Source organism: Trachypithecus francoisi, unplaced genomic scaffold, assembly GCF_009764315.1.
Source record: "Trachypithecus francoisi isolate TF-2019V2 unplaced genomic scaffold, Tfra_2.0 Lachesis_group1, whole genome shotgun sequence".
Classification (NCBI taxonomy): Eukaryota; Metazoa; Chordata; class Mammalia; order Primates; family Cercopithecidae; genus Trachypithecus; species Trachypithecus francoisi.
The window spans coordinates 156,622,717-156,643,185 of NW_022681454.1; positions in this window are offsets into that span (position 1 = coordinate 156,622,717).

A 20,469-nucleotide genomic window follows, 5' to 3' on the forward strand; every position below is an offset into this window, starting at 1 on the left:
ACTTTGGAAGGCCAAGGTGGGTGGATCGCTTGAGGTCAGGAGTTCAAGACCAGCCTGGCTGACATGGGGGAGAAACCTCACTCTACTAAAAATACAAAAATTACCCGGTGTGGTGGCACACGCCTGTAGTCCCAGCTACTCAGGAGGCTAAGGCACGAGAATCACTTGAACCTGGGAGGCAGAAGTTGCAGTGAGCCAAGACTGTGCTATATTGCACTCCAGCCTGGGTGATGGAGTGAGACTCTGTCGCTAAATTAATTAATTAATTAATTAAAATATAGAATAGGCCAATCAGATACCATTGTGGGCTGAATCCTATCCATGACCCAGCAATTCTCCTTCTGATTTAGGTGTGAGACTATTCCAATATAACTTGGAAATAGAGAGAGATTCTCCCAAGTTTATCATAGCTGGTGAATTACTTTTTAGAAATCCCCAAGTTTGTTAACATTGCATATGTAAACTTGAGTAGTAGATTACATTTAAAGTAAATGACTTTGCCTATATAAAACACTGTTCTAGTTTGGATCTTTGGTTTAAAGTGGAGACTTACGCTACATTAAAAGAGTCTATCAAAAGTTGCATATAAACTAGAACTAGAGTCACAAAGGTCAACTTCATGAGTTATTTTAATGATGTGACCTCTCTCTCTTTCTCTTCCTCACATTATTATTTCTCGAAGATACTGCTTCAACAAGTGTGTCTGCTTTCTTTCTTTCTGTATACTATTTTCTAATGCTTACTCATCGTAATCTTCCTCATAACTTGGGCTGTACACAAATTTTACAGATTTCATCATACAATATGGTCAACTTCTATCCCTGCTTCTAACTGATTCAATTTTTTTGGAATTCTTGGTGCAAATTATCTTAAGAGGTAACTTAATACATTCAGATCATCTTTCTATGACTCTTCATGCAACATATTTCATAGGCTAATCTACAAGCAGGTTGTCACTGTATCAAGTCATCATATAACTGTTCTTGGTCCAATTGCCTTATAGGTAAAGAAAGAGCACACACAAAACATGTGCCTGGATAGTAAAAATTATAGTAGGAAAATTGTTTAAAGTAATATTTGGGCACATGTGTTAATACAAAAAAAATCTGCCTAGATTTGTAGGGGTCACTGTTCTTAAGAATTTAGAAGTTTTGTTAGACTCTTGGTTGATGTCCTGGAAAAATCAATTAGTACTTATTTGGGCATGCATTATTTATGAAGTCTTTTTCTTTAGAGACTGTAGTTACAGAATCCCCTGGGCTCTCACCTAAGGAATGTATCATATTGAATCCTCTGGCAAGAAGAATTATTTGTAAAAGGGTGTGAAGGGTATGATAAATCCCTTAAGTGAGAGTACAGGAGACTCTTCAACTAGACTCTCTGAAGAATGACTATAGTTGAATCTAGGGCTACAAAAGGGGTTTGGCTAATGAAGAGTTTAGCTATATCCAACAGCAATGTCTGTCTTGGAATACGAGATCTCTAAGCATGTTTTAGTCTTTCATATGCACTTTTTTAAAGCTTATTCTTTTTTATTATTATTATACTTTAAGTTCTGGGATACACGTGCAGAATGTACAGGTTTGTTACATAGGTATACATGTGCCATGGTGGTTTGCTGTATCCATCAACCCGTTATCTACATTAGGTATTTCTCTTAATGCTATCTCTCCCCTTGCTGCCTACCCCTCCCTGTGCCATACGTTCCCATTGTTCAACTCCCAATTATGAGTGAGAACCATGCAGTGTTTGGTTTTCTCTTCCTGTGTTAGTATGCTGAGAATGATGGTTTCCAGCTTCATCCATGTCCCTGCCAAGGACATGAACTCACCCTTTTTATGGCTGCATAGTATTTCATCACATATATGTGCCACATTTTCTTTATCCATTCTAACACTGATGGGCATTTGGGTTGGTTCCAAATCTTTGCTATTGTGAATAGTGCTGCAATAAACATACATGTGCATGGGTCTTTATAGTAGAATGATTGAATGATTTATAATCCTTTGGGTATATACCCAGTAATGGGATTGCTGTGTCAAATGGTATTTCTGATTCTAGAGCCCCAAAGAATGGCCACACTGCCTTCCGCAATGGTTAAACTAATTTACACTCCCACCAACAGTGTAAAAGCACTCCTATTTCTCCACATCCTCTCCAGCATCTGTTGTTTCCTGACTTTTTAATGATCGCCATTCTAATTGGGGTGAGATGGTATCTCATTGTGATTTTGATTTGCATTTCTCTAATGACCAGTGATGACGAGCTTTTTTTCATATATGTTTGTTGGCCGCATAAATATCTTCTTTTGAAAAGTGTCTATTCATATAATTCATCTACTTTTTGAAGGGGCTGTTTGTTTTTTTCTTCTAAACTGCTTAACTTCTTTATAGATTCTGAATATTAGCCCTTTATCAGATGCATAGATGACAAAAATTTTCTACCATTCTGTCGTTTGCCTGTTCACTCTGCTGATAGTTTCTTTTGCTGTGCAGAATCTCTTTAGTTTAATTAGATCCCATTTGCCAATTTTGGCTTTTGTTGCCGTTGCTGTTGGTTTTTCAGTATGAAGTCTTTGCCCATGCCTATGTACTAAATTGTATTGCCTAGGTTTTCTTCTAGGGTTTTTACGGTTTTAGGTCTTATGTTTAAATCTTTAATCCATCTTGAGTTAATAGTTTTATAAGTTGTAAGGATAAGATCCAGTTTCAGTTTTCTGCATATGGCTAGCCAGTCTTCCCAGCACCATTTATTAAATAGGGAATCCTTTCCCCATTGCTTGTTTTTGTCATGTTTGTCAAAGATCAGATGGTTGTAGATGTGTGTTGTTATTTCTGAGGCCTCTGTTCTGTTCCATTGGTCTATATCTCTGTTTTGGTACCAGTACCATGCTGTTTTGGTTACTGTAGCCTTGTAGTATAGTTTGAAGTCAGGTAGTGTGATGCCTCCATCTTTGTTCTTTTTGCTTAGGATTTTCCTGGCTATATGGGCTCATTTTTGGTTCCATGTGAAATTTAAAGTAGTTTTCTTTACTAAGTCTGTGAAGAAAGTCAATGGTAGTTTGGTGGGAATAGCATTGAATGTATATATTACTTTGGGCAGTATGGCCATTTTTACAATATCGATTCTTCCTATCCATGAGGATGGAGTGTTTTTCCATTTGTTTGTGTCCGCTCTTATTTCCTTGAGCAGTGGTTTGTAGTTCTCCTTGAAGAGGTCTTCACATCCCTTGTAAGTTGTATTCCTAGGTATTTTATTCTCTTTTTAACAATTGTGAATAGGAGGTTGCTCATGATTTGGCTCTCTGTTTGTCTATTATTGGCATATAGGAATGCTCGTGATTTTTGCACACTGATAGTCTGAGATTTTGCTGACGTTGCTTATCAACTTAAGGAGTTTTTAGACTGAGACGATAGGGTTTTCTAAATATACAATCATGTCATCTGCAAACAGAGATAATTTGACTTCCTCTCTTCCTATTTGAATATGCTTTACGTTTTTCTCTTGCCTGATTGCCCTGGCCAGAACTTCCAATACTATATTGAATGGGAGTAGCGAGAAAGGGCAACCTTGTCTTATATTGGTTTTCAAAGGGAATGCTTCCAATTTTTGCCTATTCAGTATGATATTGCCTGTGAGTTTGTCATAAATAGCTCATATTATTTTGAGATATGTTCCATCAACACCTAGCTTATTGAGTGTTCTTAGCATGAAGGGATGCTGAATTTTATCAAAGGTCCTTTTTGCATCTATTGAAATAATCATGTGGTTTTTTTCATTGGTTCTGTTTACGTGATGAATTACTTTTATTGATTTGCATATGTTGAACCACCCTTGCATCCTAGGGATGAAGCCAACTTGATCGTGGTGGATAAACTTTGTAATGTGCTGCTGGATTTGATTTGCCAGTATTTTATTGAGGATTTTTGCATCATGTTCATCAGGGATATTGGCCTGAAGTTTTCTTTTTTTTGTTGTGTCTCTGCCAGGTTTTGGTGTCAGGATGATACTGGCCTCATAAAATGAGTTAGGGAGGATTCCCTCTTTTTCTATTGTTTGGAATAGTTTCAGAAGAAATGGTACCAGGTCCTCTTTTTACCTATGGTAGAATATGGTTGTGAATCCATCTGGCCCTAGGGTTTTTTTGGTTGGTAAGCTATTAATTACTGCCTCAATTTCAATACCTGTTATTGGTCTATTCAGGGATTTGACTTCTTCCTGGTTTAGTCTTGGGATGATGTATATGTCCAGGAATTTATCCATTTCTTCTAGATTTTCTAGTTTATTCACATAGAGGTGTTTGTAATATTTTCTGATGGCAGTTTGTATTTCTGTGGGATTAGTGGTGATCTGTCCTTTACCACTTTTTATTGTGTCTACTTGAGTCTTCTCTCTTTCCTTCTTTATTAGTCTGGCTAGCAGTCTATCTATTTTGTTTATCTTTTCAAAAAAGTAGCACCTGTTTTCACTGACTTTTTTTGAAGGGTTTTTCGTGTCTCTATCTCCTTCAGTTCTGCTCCAATCTTAGTTATTTCTTGTCTTCTGCTAGCTTTTGAATTTTTTTGTTCTTGCCTCTCTATTTTTTTAATTGTGATGTTAGGGTATCGATTTCAGATCTTTCTCACTTTCTCCTGTGGGCATTTAGTGCTATAAATTTCTCTTTAAGCACTGCTCTATCTGTGTCTCAGAGATTCTGGTATGTTGTGTTGTTGTTCTCATTGGTTTCAAATACCTTATTTATTTCTGCCTTAATTTTGTTATTTACCCAGGAGTCATTCAGAAGCAGGTTGTTCAGTTTCCATGTAGTTGTGCAGTTTTGAGTGAGTTTCTTAATCCTGAGTTCTAATTCGATTGCACTGTACTCTGAGACACTGTTTTATTTATGATTTCCGTGATTTTGCATTTGCTGAGGAGTTTTACTTCCAATTATGTGGTCAATTTTAGAAGAAGGTCAATGTGGTGCTGAGAAGAATGTATATTCTGTTGATTTGGGGTGGAGAGTTCTGTAGATGTCTATTAGGTCTGCTTGGTCCAGAACTGAGCTCAAGTCCTGAATATCCTTGTTAATTTTCTGTCTCGTTGATCTGTTTAATATTGACAGTGGGTTGCTAAAGTCTCCAATTATTATTGTGTGGGAGTCTAAGTCTCTAGGTTTCTAAGAACTTGTTTTATGCTCCTGTATTCGGTGTATATATATTTAAGATAGTTAGCTCTTCTTGGTTGCATTGATTCGTGTACCATTAGGTAATGTCCTTGGTCTTTTTTGATTTTTGTTGGTTCAATCTTTGTTTTGTCAGAGATTAGGATTGCAACCCTTACTTTTTTATTTGCTTTCCATTTGCTTGGTAAATCTTCTTCCATCCCTTTATTTTGAGCCTATGTGTGTCTTTACACATGAGATGGGTCTCCTGAATAGAGCACACTGCTGGGTCTTCACTCTGTATCTGATTTTCCAGTCTGTGCCTTTCAATTGGGGCATTTAGCCCATTTACATTTAAAGTTAATATTGTTATGTATGAATTTGATTCTATCATTATGATGCTAGCTGGTTATTTTGCCCATTAGTTGATGCGAATTCTTCATAGTATCAATGGTCTTTATATTTTGATACGTTTTTGCAGTGGTTGGTATCAGTTTTTCCTTTCCATATTTAGTGCTTCTTTCAGGAGCTCTTGTAAGGCAGGCCTGGTGGTGACAAAATCTCTCAGCATTTGCTTGTCTGTAAAGGATTTTATTTCTGCTTCCCTCATGAAGCTTAGTTTGGTTGGATATGAAATTCTGGGTTGAAAATTCTTTTCTTCAAGAATGTTGAATATTGGCCCCCACTTTCTTCTGGCTTGTAGGGTTTCTGCAGAGAGATTTGCTTTTAGTCTGATGGGCTTCCATTTGTGAATAACCTGACCTTTTTCTCTGGCTGCCCTTAACATATTTTCCCCTTATTTCAACCTTGGTGAATCTGACAATTATGTGTCCTAGGGTTGCTCTTCTCGAGGAGTAACTTTGTGGTGGTCTCTGTTTTTCCTGAATTTGAATGTTGCCCTGTCTTGCTATGTTGGGGAAGTTCTCCTGGATAATATCCTGAGGAGTGTTTTCTAACTTTGTTCCATTCTCCCCATCACTTTCAGGTACCCCAATTAAACATAGGTTTGGTCTTTTCACATAGTCTCATATTTCTTGGAGCCTTTGGTCGTTCCTTTTCATTCTTTTTTCTCTAATCTTGTCTTCACAGTTTATTTCATTAAGTTGATCTTCAGTTTCTGATATCCTTTTCTCCACTTCATCGATTCGACTATTGATACCTTTTCTCCACTTCATCGATTCAACTATTGATACTTGTGTATGCTTCACAAAGTTCTCGTGCTGTGTTTTTCAGTTCCATCAGGCAATTTATGTTCTTCTCAAAACTGGTTATTCTAGTCAGCAATTTCTCTAACATTTTACCAAGGTTCTTAGCTTCTTTGCACTGGGTTAGAACATGCTCCTTTAGCTCGGGGGAATTGTTAGTACCCACCTTCTGAAACCTACTTCTGTCAATTCGTCAAACTCAATCTCTGTCCAGTTTTTTTCCCTTGCTGGTGAGAAGTTGGGATCCTTTGGAGTAGAAGAGACTTCTGGTCTTTGGAATTTTCAGCCTTTTTGTGCTGGTCTCTCCTCATCTTCATGGATTTATCTACCTTTGGTCTTTGCTGTTGGTGACCTTCAGATGGAGTTTTTGCATTGTCATTCTTTGTGTTGATGTTGATGTTATTGCTTTCTGTTTGTTGGTTTGCCTTCTAACACTCAGGTCCCTCTGCTGCAGGTCTGCTGGATTTTGCTGGGGGTCCACTCCAGATCCTGTTTGCCTGAGTATCACCAGTGGAGGCTGCTGAACAGCAAAGATTGCTGTCTGCTCCTTCCTTTGAAAGCTTCGTCCCAGAGAGGCACACACCAGATGCCAGCAAGAGCTCTCTCGTATGAGGTGCCTGTCAACCCCCACTGGGAGGTGATGCCCCATCAGGAGGCACGGGAGTCAGGGACCCACTTGAGGAGGCAGTCTGTTCCTTAGCAGAGCTTGAGTGCTGTGCTGGGGGATCTGCTGCTCTCTTCAGAGCCTGCAGGCAGGAACGTTTAAGTCTGCTGAAGCTGTGCCCACAGCCACCCCTTCCTCCAGGTGCTCTGTCCCAGGTAGATGGGAGTTTTACCTATAAGCTCCTGAGTGGGGCTGCTGCCTTTCTTTCAGAGATGCCCTGCTCTGAGAGGAGGAATCTAGAAAGGTAATCTGGCTACAGTGGCTTTGCTGAGCTGTGGTGGGCTCTGCCCAGTCCCAACTTCCCAGCAGCTTTGTTTACACTGTGAGGGGAAAACCTGCTACTCAAGCCTCAGCAATGGCTAACGCCCCACCCCCTACCAAGCTCAAGCATCCCAGGTCGAAGTCAGGCTGCTATGCTTGCTGGGCTCTGTGGGCATGGGATCTGCTGAGCCAAGCCACTTGGCTCCCTGGCTTCAGCCCCCTTTCTAGGGGAGTGAATGGTTCTGTCTTGCTGGCATTCAGGTGCCACTAGGATACGAAAAAAACTCCTGCAGCTAGCTCAGTGTCTGCCCAAGCTGCCCCCCTGTTTTGTGCTTGAAACTCAGGGCCCTTGTGGTATAGGCACCTGAGGGAATCTTCTGGTCTGTGGGTTGCAAAGACCATGAAAAAAGTGCAGTATCTGGGCTGGATAGCACCGTCCCCTCACAGCACAGTCCCTCATGGTTTCCCTTGGCTAGGGGAGGGAGTTCCCTGATCCTTTGCACTTCCCAGGTGAGATGACGCACCACCCTGCTTTGGCTCGCCCTCTGAGAGCTGCACCCACTCTCTAACCAGTACTGATAAGATGAACCAGTTCCCCGAGTTGGAAACGCAGAAATCACCCACCTTCTGTGTTGGTCTCGCTGGGAGCTGCAGACCAGAGCTGTTCCTCTTGAGCCATCTGGCCCAGGAGTCCCCTGAAATGCACTTTTAAGAACCACTTTCAAGTTACTTGTATTAGTTTCTTAGGGCTGCCGTAACAAAATATCATAAACTCTGTGGCTTAACACAACAGAAATTTATTCTCTCACAGTTCTGTAAGCTAGAAATCTGAAATCAAGGTGTTGGCAGGGTCATGCTCCTTCCAAAGCCTCTTGAGAAGGATCCACTCTTGCCTCTTTCAGCTTCCAGGAGCACCAGACATTCATTCCTCAGTTTGTGAGAATATAACTTCATTATTTCTCTCTGACTTCACATGGTCCTCTTCATTCTCTCTCTCTCTCTTCCTCTCTCTTTCTGAGCATGTGTGTCTGTGTGTGCAGCCCACGTGTGTGTGTATTATCTTTTTTTTTTTTTTGAGGCGGAGTCTCGCTCTGTCGCGCAGACTGGAGTGCAGTGGCGCAATCTCGGCTCACTGCAAGCTCCGCCTCCCGGGTTCACGCCATTCTCCTGCCTCAGCCTCCCGAGTAGCTGGGACTACAGGCGCCCGCCACCTCGCCCGGCTAGTTTTTTGTATTTTTAGTAGAGACGGGGTTTCACCATGTTAGCCAGGATGGTCTCGATCTCCTGACCTCGTGATCCGCCCGTCTCGGCCTCCCAAAGTGCTGGGATTACAGGCTTGAGCCACCGCGCCCGGCCATGTGTATTATCTTATAAAGACAACAGTCATATTGAATTACTTACCCTAATGGCCTCATCTTAACTTGATTACATCTGCAAAAAAACTATTTCCAAATAAGGTCACATTCGTAGGTACCAGGGATTAGGACTTCTACATATCATTTGGGGGGACACAGTTCAGCCTATAACATCTGGAAGCAATAAACACATATTAATTCCAATCTGCTGCATGGATTTGGAAAATAATAAACACACCTTCACATAGGCAACCATGGCTGATTACTAGACGCACCTGGGGAACTTTTAAAGATCCCAATTCTCAAGCCTACACCACAGAATAATTAAATCAGAATCTCTAGAGATGGACTCAGACATTAATGTATCTGAAAGCTCTCTTTCCAATGTGTATTTTAGTTTGAGAATGTCTATTGTAAACACAGAAGACAACTAAGGATAAAAAATAATCTGCATCATTATTGCAGAACCTAGTTTCACCCATGAGGTCAAAATAATCTTCTAATTCTTTGAGCATGAATTGAACTTAACTCCTCAGTCATAGGCAGAGCAGCTGGACAATTGCAGGCTACTCCCTGCAGGGCCAAAGCTTTGCCCAGCTGGCTTCTCACATTTGGCCTGGCAGCACTCAGGTACTGTGAGGGAGAGAAGAAAAACTAAACCAGCATACCCAGGGCCTTCACAAACTCATCAATCAGACCAATTTCCCATGGAGAATAGTGAGAGGTGAAAAAAACAATGGAAAGTTACTGCTACTTCCAAGTATCAGATATTTGTTTGTTTTTCTTGTCCAAGAGAGGTAAATATAATTTCAATTTATAATTGCAAAAACACAATTAATTGGTTGCTTTTGTTCTCACAAGATCTTGTTGACATAAATTTACTAATTTAACTCCGAATGACTTCCTATTTTTCTGTCCAATGAAATCATCCTTTGATAATACTTCCTACATGACATAGAACATGCTGTTTATTTTTACATTTTAAATACTACTATCCATCTGAGAGAGTAAAGGTTTCTTTATTCATACATGCAGCACCTATTTCTCACGTGCCATGCTCTGAGCAAACAGACATTTTTCTAGTTCTCATCTTAAACTTTAGATTCTATTAGAAAAGACAGAAAATAACAAGCAAATGAATAAATATTTTAGATGGTGGTAAGTGTTTTAGAGAAAAATAAAGCAGAGTGGAAAATAAACTATGCCAGGACCCGGGGAATCATGTGTAGTCTTCTGGCACTCTGCACCCGGCCCATCTGTGCTATGTCCTCTAGTTGGGTTAGGATTGGAAGAAGAAAGAATACATTTCCCAGGCTCTTTTCCAGCTAGCTTATTAGGCGAGCTTTAGGTTTTATCAGTCATAAAGTGTGGAAGATTCACAGAGCTTGAGGCCATTTTGCTGCACTGGTAGCAACCAATTGGCAGACTTCAGCAGATGTAAGCATGTGTCTATTGTCTGATACCTGCTTCGTGGGTGTGAGGTAGTCATGGTAGCAACTAGGGAGGTCACGGTGCCATCAGGAATTTTCTGAACTCTACAACGGTCAGATCCAAAACCAGAGATCTAGTGGTGATCCCCTGATTTTCCTCCCTCCTAATAATTTTATAAGCCTCTAATATTTAAATTAAATTATTTTCTACTTGATATACCTACAGTTATTTCTATTTACTGCACTGAATCAGGGAGGATGCCCAAAAAATCTTGGCCAAAAAGTCTCTCAAGCCTAGGCAACAGGGTGAGACCCCATCTCTACAAAAAAAAGTGAAAATAAAAATGTGTTTTTAACTTGTTGGGTGTGGTGGTATGCACCCATAGTCCCGGCTACTCAAGAGCCCTAGATGGGAGGATTGCTTAAGCCCAAGAGGTCAAGACTGCAGTGAGATATTTTCACAGCATTGCACTGCAGCCTGTACAATAGACCCTCTCTCTCTCAAAAAAAAAAAAAAAAAAAAATGTCTCTTAGATGAGTTTGACCTTTGACTGGAGATATACCTGAATAAAGTCAGGGCTCTACATACAAAGATCAGGGGCAGAGAGTTCTAGGTAGGGAGAATAGAAGCTACAAAGATGGCAGTGAGTTCAATATGTTTGCAAAACAGCAAGAACTCGAATGCAGCTGAAGAGGTAGAAGGTGAGCGTACAACTATGGAAAGAAAAATGGGGGGCTCACTTCTAGCCTTATAATGCATTGCAAGGTGTTCAGATTGCTCAGATGATAAATTATTGAAATGTTGTAGTAGGAAGAGACACAAGCTTGCTCCTGGGTGAATAGACTGTAGGGAAGCAATCATAGAAGCAGGAAAACCAGCTTGAAGGCTGCTGCCATGCTCCAAGTGAGAAAGAGTAATAATTTGAATCATGATGATTTGTTGGAAATGGGGAGAAGTGAGTGGATACTGGATATATTTTGAAGGTAGTGCCAACAGGATTTTTGATGCATTGTGTAGGAGGCTCCATGGAACAAGAATTAGATGAACATGAGCATATAATCTATTACCCAAACCAGAACAATTTAAGAATGAAGGAGGACTCTATTAATATTTATGCTGGGGAAACAGACATAAACTGGGAATGTCCCAGGCACACCAGATTTGTGGGTACCCTAAGTATAAGGAAAAAAAATGTAAGAATGACACAAAATTTTAAAACCTTGAACCACTGGATAGACAAAGTAACCATTTTGAGAGGAAGGACTGAAAGAAAAACAAGAAGAGGTGGCTTAAATCAAGAATACTACCACAACCAGGTTCATGGACATGTGTCCTGTGCAGTTGCGCAGTGCTCAGATGTGTATCTCTAAATGTCCCTGGAAGTCTACTAAACCAAAGCAAAGCAACAGACAATGAAGGGAGAAAGCCAGAGCTGGAGGCAAGATGTAGAAAATAAAATAAACTCACAATGACAATTATTAGACTAACTAGCAATCAGAGTGGTTTGACCAAGTTTCAGAAGGTTGAGCAAGAGATTCTCTTCTTGTCTGAACTCAGAATTAGTCTTACATTTTGAGAGACATCTAAGCCTACAGGTGATAGTCAATTGTCTTCATTAGTGAGACAGGCAAAAGGATGGTTTGAAAAATCAGCAGGACTTAATGCAGGTATAAAAATGAACATTGACATTGAAACATTATCTGCTATCGCACACACAAGCACACATAAGCACACACACATACATGCTGGAAAGGAAAGGCAAAGATTTGAGAACCCTAAATATATACTAGACGCAACAGGTCACTAAAAATTTCCCACTTAATTCTATTTTGATAAATGTAGAGATTAGCTTCAAAATTGTGATGGGAGGGACTACAAGTAATTGGATTTTTAAAAATTACCTAAGTTTATCATAATATTAGTAATTTGCATTTTTGCATTTTTTTTATTTTTACTATTTCTTGCTTCCTTTCACTTTTATTCATACTGTTTTTCAACCTGATGTCTTTTCTCTTTGTAAAAATGCATTTGGCCGGGCGCGGTGGCTCAAGCCTGTAATCCCAGCACTTTGGGAGGCCGAGACGGGCGGATCACGAGGTCAGGAGATCGAGACCATCCTGGCTAACATGGTGAAACCCCGTCTCTACTAAAAAATACAAAAAACTAGCCGGGCGAGGTGGCGGGCGCCTGTAGTCCCAGCTACTCGGGAGGCTGAGGCAGGAGAATGGCGTAAACCCGGGAGGCGGAGCTTGCAGTGAGCTGAGATCCGCCACTGCACTCCAGCCTGGGCGGCAGAGCGAGACTCCGTCTCAAAAAAAAAAAAAAAAAAAAAAAAAAAAAAAAAATGCATGTGACATTCATTTATTGAAAAGCAATATGATCATTAATATTATAAAAAATATGAAAACCATAATTTCTACTTAGTGGTTTCACTAATCATCTTATAGAGAGTCTGTTTTTAAATGAAGTGTCAGAATCTACATACAAATAATAAACAGAAGAAAAGAATTTATTATATCAATAATTTATGTTTAAGCAAACACTGGTTTCTATAACTGTGATTTCAAGATGAATTATAATCGTATGTCACATCATGTAAAATAAAAAAGTCTTATCTAATTCTTCTGCCAAACATTCCCTATCTTGATATTTTTGTCATCAATTCTATAATTTCATTATAATTATTACATATTAGCTACAAATTTACAACTAGCCACATGTTCAGAAACAAGAAATGTCACATTTCATTGATTCTTCTAAATCAATTTAATGAGTTCTCACACCCTTTCCTACCGAATTGGTAGAAAAAAGAAAAATTGTGCTCAGTATTGTTTGGGATCCTACTCCTTCTCCAGTGTCTTACAAAATGAAGGCCATTCTGACTCATTAGTCTACACTGGTGAAACCTCATGGCCTCCTGAGAGTGGAAGGCTCTAGTACTTCCCCATTGCACTTGAATACAAGGGGTGTATGTGTGTTGCAAGGAGGATTGGCCACACCTGGGAGTCAGCCTCCAAGGCTCTGCAAACTCTGTGGATTCTAAAGGGAGTAGAATTCTGGACCTTAACACCTGAACTACCACAGGCCCCTGAAAAACTACACAGCTTATAAATGAACCAATTCACTTTGATACACAAGTCATCTTGAACAATGTAGGAACCTTTTGAAAAATGTTACTCATGTCCAAATGTTCACACTATTGAAAGAACACAATGTTCCAAGTATCTGAAATCAATAAGTAGCTGAATTTAAAAAGAGTACAGTAGAATAGAATGTAATTTCCAAAACTGAGTGGATCACATAGGCCTGAATTTATAAAGAGATATGGGTGCTGGTTTTCTGAGTTCTAACTCACTCCACATGCCAAGCCTACCAAATAACTATGCTACTGCATCTCTCAAGAAGATTCTGTAAGCCTCCCTGGTACAACTTCACCTTGGAACATGGAATGTCCTGTTAGTACTCTTCAAATGATTCATAATACTGTAACCTCTTGGCCACTTACAAAGCTAAGATTCAAAATAAGGAGAGTGTATTAGTCTGTTCTCATGCTACAAACAAAGACATACCTGAGACTGGGTAATCTATAAAAGAAAGGAGTTTAATGGACTCTTAGTTCCACAAGGCTGAGGAGGCCTCGCAATCATGGCGGAAGGTAAAGGAAGAAGAAAGTCATGCCTTACATGGCGGCAGGCAAGAGAGTATGTACAGGGAAACTGCTCTTTTTAAAACCATCAGGTCTCGTGAGACTTATTCACTATCAGGAAGACAGCACGAAAAAATGTGCCCCCACGATTCAATTACCTCCCACTGGGTCCCTCTCAAGATACATGGAAATTATCTACAATTCAAGATGAAATTTCGGTGGGAACACAGCCAAACCATATCATTTCATCCCTGGACCCTCCCAAATCTCAGGTGTTCACATTTCAAACCAAATCATACTTTCCAGAGTCTTAACTCATTTCAGCCTTAACTCAAAAGTCCACAGTCCAAAGTCTCATCTGAGACAAGGCAAGTCCCTTCTCCCTATGAGCCTGTAAAATCAAAAGCAAGTTAGTCACTTCCTGTATACAATGGGGGAACAGGCACTGGGTAAATACACCTTTTCCGAATGGGAGGAATTGGTCAAAATAAAGGGGCTACAGGCCCCATAGAAGTCTGAAATCCAATAGGGCAGTCATTAAACCTTAAAGTTCCAAAATGATCTACTGTGACTCCACCTCTCACTTCCAGGTCATGACGATGTAAGAGGTGGGATCCCATGACCTTGGGAAACTCTATTCCTGTGGCTTTTCAGGGTACAGACCCCCTCCTTACTGCTTTTATGGGCTGTCATTGAGTGTTTGTGGCTTTTCCAGGTGCATGGTGGAAGCTGTTGGTGGATCTACCATTCTGGGATCAGTCTGGAGGACAGTGGCCCTCTTCTCACAGCTCCACTAGGCAGTGCCCCAGTGGGGACTCTGTGTGGGAGCTCCAACCCCACATTTTCCTTCTGCACTGCCCTAGCAGAGATTCTCCATGAGAGCTCAGCCCCTGCAGCACACCTCTGCCTAAGCATCCACACATTTCCATACATCCTTTGACATGTAGGAGGAGGTTCTCAAACCTAAATTCTTGACTTCTGTGCATCCACAGGCTCAACACCACGTGGAACTGGGGCTTGCACCCTCTGAAGGAATAGCCTGAGCTGTACGTTGGCCACTTTTAGCCACAGCTTGGACACAGGGCAAAAAGTCTTGAGACTGCACAAAGCAGCAAGGCCCCAGGCCCAGCCCATTAAATAATTTTTTCCTCCTAGGCCTCCTGCCTTGTAATGGGAGGGGCTGCCATGAAGGCCTCTGACATGCCTTGAAGACATTTTCCCCATTGTCTTGGCAAGTAACATTTGGGTCCTTGTTACTTATGCAAATTTCTGCAGCTGGCTTAAATTTCTCCTCAGAAAATGGGTTCTTCCTTTCTATTGCATCGTCAGGCTGCAAATTTTCTGAACTTTTATGTTCTGCTTACCTTTTAAACATAAGTTCCTATTCAAATCCATATCACTGTGAATGAATAAAATGGAATGCTTTTAAGAGCACCCAAGTCACCTCTTGAATGCTTTGCTGCTTAGAAATTTATTCTACCATATACCCTAAATCACTAAATCATCTCTCTCAGGTTCAAAATTCCACAGATCTCTAGTACAGAGGCAAAATGCCACCAATCTTTTTGGTAAAACATAGCAAGTGTGATATTTATTCCAGTTCCCAAAAAGTTCCTCATCTCTATCTGAGACCACCTAAGCCTGGACTTCCTTGTTCATATCACTACCAGTATTTCAGTCAAAGCCATTCAACAGGTATCTAGGAAGTTCCAAACTTTCTCACATTTTTCTGTATTCTTCTGAGCCCTCCAAACTGTTCCAACCTATGCCTGTTACTCAGTTTTAAAGTTGCTTCCACTTTTTTTTCCTTTTTTTTTCATTACAGCAGCACACCACTCTGCCACTACCAATTTACTGTATTAGTCTGTTCTCATGCTGTCAATAAAGACATACTCAAGACTGGGCAATTTATAAAGGAAAGGAGGTTTAATGGACTCACAGTTCCACGTGGTTCAGCAGGCCTCACAATCATGGTGGAAGGTGAAGGAGGAGCAAAGGCACATCTTTCACGGTGACTGGCAAGAGAGTGTGTGCGAGGGAACTGCCCTTTATAAAACCATTAGATCTTGTGAGACTTATTTACTATCATGAGAGGAGCACAGGAAAACCCACCCCCTTGATTCAATTACCTCCCATCAGGTCTCTCCCATGACACATGGGAATTATGGCTACAATTCAAGATGACATTTGAGTGGGGACACAGCCAAACCATAACAGAAAGTAATGTCATCTGAAAAACATAGCTTCTCATGTAATGTGACTACAGTGTGTATATATCAATCAGACATGCAGAAGCCATCCACATCTTTAATGATTACGTGTTTTAACAGTCTGTTACAGTCTTTTACAGGCAAAATGACCTAGGTATTTAATAGGTTCTATTTCTGCGAAAAAGAGGTTATTTGAAGGTTAAACTGAACACATTCCAAATTCTAACCAATTGAAAATTCAGTCATCTATGAGGGCTGCCTTTTGAATATTGTAATATGCTGGAGATGCATCTGCAGTTTTTAGTGCCATAAAAAAGCAATAAAATATCATAAAATGAAGTAAATGCCATAAAAAAGTGAGAGAGATTGGGACAGGATTTAGAAATGTCTCTTCTATTAGGCAGAATTTCTTATTTATAGCTGCGACTCCTAATTGCCTCTCTGCAATGTTTTATGTCTCCAAAAACAAAAATGTGTAATGTCTTTTCAATCCCTAGTTGGCAGTTTTCTTCAGCCAAACATGAGCATATTTGCGGGATAAAAGAAGGGGTGAAGGGCAAGCTGATTTTTTTTTTTTTTTATGATTTGCTGGAATGTAAGTTCAACTGAGACAATTTCGTTCTGTCTTTTTCATCCCTATATTCATGACCTACCACATGCTAGCGAAGAATAGACACTGGAAATATTTATTGAATACGTTAACTAATTAATTAGTGAATTTGCTGAAAGAGATGAAGGACAGCTGTGGCTAGATGAACTTTAATTTTTCTTTTTTCAGTGGCATTTGGAAGTTTCACTTCTCCTCTATCTCCTTTTGCAGTTTGTCTCCATCTTGCAGCAGGCTAAGAAAAGACCCTCCATTTTAAACACCACTCTGAATTCTAAAGATTTAGCCCCATTTGAGAGACAGCTTTCCTTTCTGCTTACAAGCACAGCTCTCTCTCTCTCTCACTCTCACTCTGATGACTTAGTGAAGATGCAGCACAGACTTCTCGCAGTCCCCAGCTGAAGCCAATCTTTCTAAATTAGCCCTAGAACCTGCCACTAGAGTGTTTTGGACTTAGGCATTTTACAGCTGTAATGTTTTATTGATCACATTTAAGCCCTATCTTTTTAATTAATGAATGTTTATGTTATTACAGCAGATAAACCAGGATTTCATTCAAAGTCCTTTCTGCAATGTTAAGCTAGAGTTTGAAATCAACAGAATAAATGGGGCAACAACTGAGCCCAATTTTCCTGTGATTGCTTTTTTCCTACTGTTCAGTTTTAAAAACTAAACCTAATATGAATTAATTTCCCTTCCTTGGGCCCTTTTCTAACAGTCTGGCTCCACACAGTTATGCTAACTGCCTCCCCATCCCCTTCTGCGGTTTGTGGCGATAAGAGATGTGATTTACACAGTGGCTCACGCCTGTAATCCCAGCACTTTGGGAGTCTGAGGCGGGCGGATCACGAGGTCAGGAGATTGAGGCCATCCTGGCTAACACGGTGAAACCTCGTCTCTACTAAAAATACAAAAAATTAGCCTGGCGTGTTGGCGGGCGCCTGTAGTCCCAGCTACTTGGGAGGTTGAGGCAGGAGAATGGTGTGAACCCGGGAGGAGGAGCTTGCAGTGAGCCGAGATCGCACCACTACACTCCAGCCTGGGTGACAGAATGAGACTTCATCTCAAAAAAAAAAAAAAAAAAAGAGAGATATGATTTATAATGCACCCCTGATTCCTGAACACTGCACAATCCCAGACTATGTTATCTTGGAAAAATTTATCTGTTATTTTTCAAGCAATACATGCAGTAACAAAACATATATTCAGAACAGTTCAGTCTTTTATATGTGTACACTTTAATCAAACTCTGTGTCCCAGAGCTTCCATCAAGAAGCTGACCTCTCTTTGAAGGTCAACTGTCTCCCCTCCAAAAACGCTTCTCCACCCACTGCCCCAGCAATGTTAGGCTGTATGTTTTTGTGGATATCTTTTCTTTCCCTTCTAACCCTGTAGTATTTCAAATAACTGGGGGACAGTCAGTGTCAGAGTATTCCTGTACACACTGACTTAGACAATGTAGAGCAGTGTATTCATGTTCTAGGGCTAATAACAAAATACCAAAACCTGGGTTGCTTAATTTGACAGAAATGTATTGTCTCATAGTTCTGGAAGCCAGTAATCTGAAATCATGTTGTCGGCAGGACCATGTCATCTATGAAGGCTCTAGAAGGGCATCTTTCCTGGCTTCTAGTTTCTGCTGCTTGCTGGCAATTTTTGCTAGGACATTCCTGGCTTATAGAGGCATCATGCCAGTCACAGGGCCATCTTCTCCCTGTGTGATTTCAAATCTTTCCTTTTCCTGTGTCTGTCTCTGTGTCTAAATATCTCTCTTTTTTTTCCATGAAGAACCCAGTTCTATTGGATTAGAACCCATGCTAATGACTTCACTTTAGCTTGATACCTTTGGAGAGAACTTATTTTCAAGCAAGGCCACATTCTGAGATACTTGGGATTAGGGATTCAATAGCCTTTTCGGGGGATACAATTCAACCGATAATAAACCAGAAGATAAAGAGTGGACGGGGCACAGAGAAAGATAATGAGAGTCGGTTCTCTTTTCTTTCTCACTGATCTCAGGTTTAACTAAGGATTGGGGCAGGTGGAAGCAGGTGCCAGATGAGCTTCACTTAGGGGCCACTTACAACCCTTGTTCCCATTTCATGCGTGTTCTGTGTCATAGGAAAGGAAGGGAGCTACCTGTGACTCACCAGGAGTCTATGTTACAAACACTGGTGTTCTCAGGATTGCTGCTTCTGTTTCCCCATTTGCTCAGTATGGTGAATCATTTGTGGGCTGCCACAGCTTTCATGCAGTAGTTCTAAACTTCAGTGTGCATCAGAATTACCTGTAGCCCCAGTGTTGCATTCTGGGCCCCAATGCAACTAGTGACTTTAAGTTGAAACCTATGCTCATTTACCATTTCAAAATCTTTAGCCCGTAAGAATTATGCTAAATCTACTCTGCCTGTGCTCTATAAATGGAATAACAAAGCTTAGAGGACAGCAGATCTGTTTACAGCATGATTTATTGCATATTTTAAGCCTATTGTTCAAAAAAAGTTTCTTTCAAATTATTATGGCTCATTGACCATGTAACTGGTCACCCGAGAGCTCTGATGGAGATATACAAAGAAACTAATGTTGTTCTCATGCCTGTTAACACAACATCCATTCTGCAGCACATAGGCCAAAGAATAATTTTGACTTTCAAGTCTTATTATTTAAGACATGTTTTGTGCAAGACTATATAGCTGCCATAGATAGTAAGTTGAAAAACTGCTGGAAATAATTCACTATTCTAGATGCCATTAAGAACATTTGTGGCTCATTAGAGGAGGTCAAAATATCCACATTAACAGAAGTTTAAAAGAAGTTGAGTCAACCTTCATGGATGTCCTTGAGAGCTTCAAAAGTTCAGTGAAGAAAGTAACGTGCAGATGTGGTGGAAATAGCAAGATGACGAATTAGAATTGGAGCCTGACAGTGTGACTGAAGTTCCGTAATCTCATGATCAAACTTGAACAGATGAGAAGTTGCTCCTTATGGATGAGCAAATAAAGTGGTTTATTGAGATGTAATCTATGACGCTGTGAAATTACAAGAATATTACATAAATGTAGTTGATAAAGGAGTGGCAGGGTTTGAAAGAATTGACTCCAATGTGTGAAAGTTCTACTGTGGGTTAAATGCTATTAAATAGCATTGCATGCTACAGAAGAATATTTTATGAAAGAAAGAATTAACTGTTGCAGCTAACTTTATTGTTTAATTTTTATTTATTTTATTATTTATTTTATTATTTATTTATTTATTTTTTGAGACAGAGTCGCGCTCAGTCACCCAGGCTGGAGTGCAGTGGCCGGATCTCAGCTCACTGCAAGCTCCGCCTCCTGGGTTTACGCCATCCTCCTGCCTCAGCATCCCGAGTAGCTGGGACTACAGGCGCGCGCCACCTCGCCCGGCTAGTTTTCTATATTTTTTAGTAGAGACGGGGTTTCACTGGGTTAGCCAGGATGGTCTCGATCTCCTGACCTCATGATCCGCCCGTCTCGGCCTCCCAAAGTGCTGAGATTACAGGCTTGAGCCACCGCGCCCGGCCTATTGTTTCATTTTAAGAAATTGTCACAGCCCTCTCAACCTTTAGCAACCATCACCCTAATCAATCAGCAACCACTAACACTGAAGCAAGACCTTCCACCAGCAATGAGATTATTACTCACTGTATATTCAGATAAGCATTAGTATTTTTTAGCAACAAAGTATTTTTAAGTAAGGTATGTGTAATATTTTAGACATGACACTATTGCATGTTTAATAGACTACAGTTTAGTGTAATCATAAATTTTATATGCACTAGGAAACCAAAAAAAAGTGTGACTCGCTTTATTGTGATATATGCTTTATTGTAGTAGTCTAGAACCATGTTTGCAATACTCCAATAACTGTGAAGTGTGCCTGTATATCATCTCCAACATTATATTTAACTTTACTTAAACAGCACGTTGAGAC